The sequence below is a fragment of the Magallana gigas genome, chromosome 8 (assembly GCF_963853765.1).
Source record: "Magallana gigas chromosome 8, xbMagGiga1.1, whole genome shotgun sequence".
Classification (NCBI taxonomy): domain Eukaryota; kingdom Metazoa; phylum Mollusca; class Bivalvia; order Ostreida; family Ostreidae; genus Magallana; species Magallana gigas.
In genome coordinates, this window is record NC_088860.1 from 29,803,758 (window position 1) to 29,809,682 (window position 5,925).

The following is a 5,925-nucleotide window of genomic DNA, read 5'->3' on the forward strand; positions in this document are numbered from 1 at the left end:
GGTTTTAACAAGTATAATAACTTTAATCCTACTGTATATAAGTTATCTTTAGATACATTTGACCTTGGTTTCAAGCTATTATCTCCAACATGACATGGCCATTGGTTGTTGTTATGACTACACGCAGTAGAATTTATTAAAGAAATAAAGCTCAAAATGCATTTGATGTAAACAGTCTAAATAAACTGTTTTTTCCCCTGCGTGATACTAGTAATAAAAAAGTTGTTTAGAGGAAATGTCGTGGTCCATAATATCGCTCCCAAAAAATCCCAATTTAGAGTCCTTTCCTTGGGTTGAAAATGATTTAAAGGAAAAGAGTTGTGAAAAACAAATCAAATAAGACCACTTTAAAAACTATATATGAGCATGCGTTACAGGTACATGAACTTTTTTTACCAGTGATTCGCTTGGTCAGTAATGATAGGAATAAAGACATGAAACACAACGAACATGCGGGCCGTGATGGAGTCTTAATTACCACGGAACGCTGGGTTCAAGACTATCATATTATCCGAGCACCAATACAATAAGGTTTGAATAAACACTCGAGAAATGGAATGAACATCTTTAGCAAGTTCCACTTCATACTTTTGACATCTTAGTTTATTTCAACAGCAAATAATTGATAACTGGAAATCATTTCACGTGTTTTCAACATAATCCTTGTCTGTCAAAACAGTTGGTACTCCAAAAGCCGTATTTCCACAGCCGTAAAAATATAAGCAACTGTGGGGGTCGAACATTCTAATGATTTTCGCCTTGATCTTGATGTATTACATTTTGTTGCATTACGAAGACTGAGCTCTGTGATTAGCCAATCTAAACAAATAAACTGTTTTATCGCGCCGCGGCTCTGTTGGTATATCATGCCCTGTATATCTACCATCTGCAAAAGACAACATCTGCATCAGAATCATCGAACTTGGACTATATTTCACCAAGTTTGTCTAGGTATTGAGTCTTCAAGTAATTAATGCTTCGCAAGACCAGGGAGATATCTTTGTTTAAATATGGACTCTTAAAGTAAAAATTGATCAGCAGCCTAACACAAGAAAAGAAAATTGGATGAATCAGAAAAGAAATATTTTTACAAGATAAAGCGAGGGAGGAAAGCGATGTCAAATTTATTTGAATCTAAGCTGAAAACAAGTAGACAAAAATAAATGATGTTGACTTTGCGCCATTTTGTTGACTTTTTTCATTGGTCGTCAGCCATGTTGACAGGCGAATGTGACCAGGGTTTACAAATGATATCAAATCGGAGGTACGAAAGAGATAATCCCAGTCACACTTTGTCCACAGAGAAGATGCCAACATTTACAGAGGGTGGGCTGGGCCAGAGAGTCAGGCTATTTCTAGATCCCTTTCCAAATGAGATGTATTGAAAAAGTACATGTGCACATGCACATTTGCACCTTATAAAAGCGTTAATCCTCCCTCATTTCCTTGATTTATCAATTCAATTCTTTAATTTACAACTGCACTTTTAATTATCATTTTTTCTTTTGGCAGTGCTATTTTAATCATCATCTTAACTTGTAAATATAAAGCAAAACTTTTGCAATAACATTATATGCCTTGATTTATGGTCTGAAAAATACCCCATGTGTTCCATTGATATATATTTGTCCCAAAGCGTAAATAGTTAAAAAGTTAAGTAAATCCTCGATCCTAGCCAACAGATGAAGCTTAGACAACTCCATGGGATGCTTGGCGAAGATTAATGGGCAAATATTGAGGAATTGGGCGTCATGTTATGAGATGGTTAAAATACTTTGTCACCAATAACTCAGCATCGTTCTTAGGCCAAATAAAAACGATAAAAATTAATCTGATATCGTCCGCTCCAGATTTGATAAATTTGGATGTTTTTAAAAGAGGCAGTTAATTAGCCGACGGATTATGCCATTTATTTAAGCAAATTACAATCCCGGCTCCATGTTTGAAGGCTCTTTTGAGATGCTTCGATTGTCTGCTAGGCATCTCGGCTATTTCAGGTATTAAATGGCGGGAAATGAAATGATACATCTAGTGTTTATTGATCAGTGTTTATCTTTGAATAAATCCAACTAATATTTGTCAATGGAAGGTTTCGCGTGCCACTGGTCTTACCTTAGTTCATTATCAAGTTTTTAAAGATTCCTTTATTTACATGGCCTTTGATGATTGCTTAATCATCAATGTCCTATCGTCATTTTAAGCGTGGAATCCGAGTCCATCCGGTCCGGTGAATAGGGGTTTCTCCTCCAGATAATCAGACACTTAAATATTTATGTAATAGTTTTACCATCAATGGATTTGGGAAGATTAGCAAGGTCATCTGGAATATTTCTTTGATGGGGTCCACCAATTGCTTCTTCTGTCTCTTTATTAAATTCAACACTACTCTATAGAAATGTGGAGGCCTTACATACCAGCCTGATCTATAAGTTCGTGCATGTTTAAACTGCAATCAAAATCTAGTGTCATTATCATATATGCTATGTACTGCCATATGATAGATCAGAGAGCGACACTTTTGAGTAGGGGTTAGGTATTTGCTTGTTTTTGGCAAAAGTTTGATTTCGTCGAAAACCCATGTCGATCTCGATCGCAGTTCCCAACATAAAAAGAACGAAACTGTAGGGATCGTACGATGCGGGTCGAAGCCGGGAGTTACTGTACCGATACCATTACTGTCTGATGTATGAAGATACAATGTTTGGCAAAAGTGAAATTTCTTCTCATATAACTATACCGGAAAATAAAGAAAAGCAATTATGTTCTAATTAAAAAATCAATTGTACTATAAAGCCATGCGTTGCTATTTTTTTTTTTACATTATTGATTAATTGTAGTATATTCCATACTTACAAAATATTATAACAATATTTATGAACTACAAGTATTAGTTATTTCGAACAGCATCATCCATTTGAGTATCAGTTCAAAACGGATTTTTTTCTCTTTCTCACCCTTTTTGATAAATCAAAACAAGGCGAGGTACATATACGTCACATTTTGAAAGACAAAAAATGTACCCGTATATAAAAATATGTGTACCATGATTAATAAAATCACAAATTAAAGCTAGATCATGAGAAACAAATTTTTATGGCCTTTTTTGAGTTTTCATCCCTCTTGGGACTTCATTATTGGTCGGGGGGGGGGGGGGGGTGTCAAGTTTCAACAAATTTGACTCAGCAATATGCCAGGATGGTTTGAATGTCAAGAAACTGTAGTTTTTGGGAAGACTCTGGGGAAGTTTTATTCCAATAAAGAGTTTTGTCCCTCTCCTGATGTCCAACTATTTGGTTGGGTAGAGGGGGTTGTTGTTGGGATACTTTAATATTTACTGTTTGAATTATTCAAAGTTCGAAAAACGAATAGTGCCACATAAAAATTATTTTTTATGTCTGAATTACAAGAACATATCTCGTTATTACGAGTTAATTATCTCGTTATTACAGTCGAGTGCAGTGGATCTTGCGAAACGAATTAAAGACATCAATTCTATTTATTTCAGTTTTTGATATCTCTCTTTTGAAAATGAGGCCATTTGTTTTCAAATTGACATGGTGCTTTTAGAGGAATTTTTTTTTTAAAAGTTATGAAAACCGGATGGATGCCGGATACCCGTTGGTCAGACATGCTCACAGGACACAGGCGCTTAATTGTCACAGTATAACTTATAACTTATTTCTAAAATGAACTCCAAACAACTGAACTCCCAATTCCATCAAAAGCAATATATATCTAAAGGGAAACATTTATAATCGGTCTTCTTAACAACTCGACTGTTTTAATTTAGTTAAAGAATACCAATAACATTCAGTGGTGCTCCCTACTTACGTATCATATCCTGCTGTTTCTTACTTCTGCTTAAATCTAAAGAGGGCACGTTGGAAGTCTGTACCTAAGACGAAACACTGGAATTACAAAGTTTTTCTTATGGGATATGTCGTATATCTATTTATACAAATGACATGTACTGGAGTATAATTCATCTCTGTAAGATGATTATGACTCGCAATATTTACAAAAATGAGCTTAACATATTTCACAGTTGATAAACTAGGTTTATCAATTGCTATCTACAGTTTATGAACCGTAAACTATATTTTAACTTAACTACTGTTTTCATCTGTAAAACCTTATTAACCGATTCTACACTATAGTTTACGAATGCTAATTTAAGTATTTCTGTCTGTAAGTAAACATTAACGAATTTTGCTGATTAATATAGTTTCACATCTGTAAACTACATGTACATTCACATTCGTGAACTATATATAATTAAGATCAATTGCAAATGGTCGTTTTAGTTTAAATCTTAGTTAACACCTCTAAATCATACATGATCGCGTAAACTATGGTTTACAGATGTTATATACAGACTAACGGCGGTTACTATAGTTTCACAGTTGATAAACTAAGTTATTTGACTGTTAACTATAGTTTACATACCAAAAACTATAGTTAACGATCCCTTAACTATCGTTTTCATCTCTAAAACCATATTTACCGGTTGTAATTTATAGTTTACAAATGATTATCAGATGTTTCCGTCTGTAAATAAACGTTGACCATGTATTTTGCTGATACATAGAGATTCACATATGTAAACTAAAATTTACCCTCGTTAACTATAATTAATAGTTATTAATCATAGTGTCACAATCGCGAAAGTATTTTTTATCAGATAAACTATATTTTGCGATTGCAAATGGTTGTTTTTTTGGTATAGTTATAGTTTACATATTTGAAAGGTTTACAGATGTGAAATATCGATAAACATCAACTATAGTTTTCTGTCCGTAAATTAGTTTACAGTCGTTAAACGTAGTTTATCGACAGTGAAACTCGGTTTAGCTCATTTTTGTGAATTTGGCTTGGCGTGTCATATATTATCACAATAGTAACTTTATCGAAAGGGTCGGATTACGTCTCATTGCCAGGCGCGGATCAGATCGAGTTGGATGTGATGATCCGCGCCTGGCAGCGAGACGTAATCCGGCTCTTTGGATCAAGTTCCCGTTATAATGATACACTTATATGTTTTATGTCCTTCCATTGAGATTCTGTCCTTGTCACAATGGTTCCGGTTACACATCAACAAAGTGTTTACATTCCTCTCTAAATCTCCATAGTCAGGAAAAACTTGTTAAATATTAAGGTTGTCGACCAGTATGCTGCAATGACGACACGGCCTATTAATACTTTCATATATTGGTAGTCTGACGGCAGTCCGTGTTGTACATGTAATATGACAAACTGATTGGTACTGGTATGATTGTGATTCGCTCAGTGGTTTACGAACACAATCCGATTAGATACATAGAGAACAATACATACCCCTTTCCATATCACAGCATGTATCAGCCCGAGACTCCAATATCAGCCCGAGGGTTGATATTGGTCGAGGGCTGATACAAGCCGTGATATGGAAAAGGGTATCTATTAATATATTTATTACATACTTAGTAATAAATTTAAAAAGAAAACCCCTCAACTTGAACAAATTGATTATTCATATGACTATTATTTTTAAAAAGTCTGGACATGTACATGTATTTGATAAAAATATGAGTTCTTCTTGTTTTAACAAATATGAAGCTATAGAACGGAATTTCATCAGGTTTTAAAATTGACTGCTTTAAAACATTTGCTAGCATTTGAAGTTTTCAACTGCACTTAAAAATGTCGACTGTAACTGAAAATGCTTTATTTTTCGTCTGTAAACATGCAAAAATGCCGAAGCGAAAAAATGCAGAGGAGTTCCACAAGGGGTGTGATACGGATCCGTATCAGCCCTGGAGGGCTGATAACCTGTATCAGCCCCGGAGGCCGATACGGATTTTGTGATGTCATCTGTATCACATGTGCAAAAAAACTGTATTTATTACTAAGTATGTAATAAAATAAAATAAAGGCATAAAAACACAA